Source organism: Ascaphus truei, chromosome 2 (assembly GCF_040206685.1).
Source record: "Ascaphus truei isolate aAscTru1 chromosome 2, aAscTru1.hap1, whole genome shotgun sequence".
Classification (NCBI taxonomy): Eukaryota; Metazoa; Chordata; class Amphibia; order Anura; family Ascaphidae; genus Ascaphus; species Ascaphus truei.
This window is the reverse complement of record NC_134484.1, coordinates 362,741,041-362,741,536: the sequence shown is the minus strand read 5'-3', so window position 1 is coordinate 362,741,536 and position 496 is coordinate 362,741,041. Positions and strand designations below refer to the sequence as shown.

Sequence of the window (496 nt, the reverse complement as noted above, 5' to 3'; positions counted from 1 at the left end):
TTTGGATTATTAAAGAGAGTGATTTCTCCCCCCCCCCCCCTGCTTATTTGAAGAATACAGCAGGTTCTTGCAGCTGATGACATTCCTGCATCCTTGATGAAAACATTTCAGGGGAGACATGTCAAACGGGAGAGTGTGCCAACCAGTCTTGTTGCAGAGACGTTTTCATATAGGCTAACTTAGTTCCTCCCATGGACGCCCTCCCCCCCCCACCCCCTTAATGGGCATTTGCAGACACTTGGGTGCCTGCCAACTTCGAAGTTCATGGACTGCCAGTGCTGCTACCTTGTCCTTGGAAATGTCAGGCCTGCGTACTTCCAGCTCTGCTCCTGTTGCTTTGCTGTTTGGCTTTGCACTTACCAGTTTCTCGTCATTCGCACCGGTCTATGATAATTCCATTTGATAACATTAGTCAGGCACAAGCTGGGCTTTGTATCCCGATTTCCAGGTCATCAATCTTATTACTAGGATTACCCGGCACTGTCGCTATGTTCCT

General features: G+C 48.6%; 1 protein-coding gene across 2 annotated transcripts in view; it reads left to right on the top strand.

The window, feature by feature from the left end:
- Positions 1 to 496, top strand: part of THRB (thyroid hormone receptor beta) — a 337,521-nt gene that overhangs the window by 1,408 nt on the left and 335,617 nt on the right. The window lies entirely within an intron of this gene.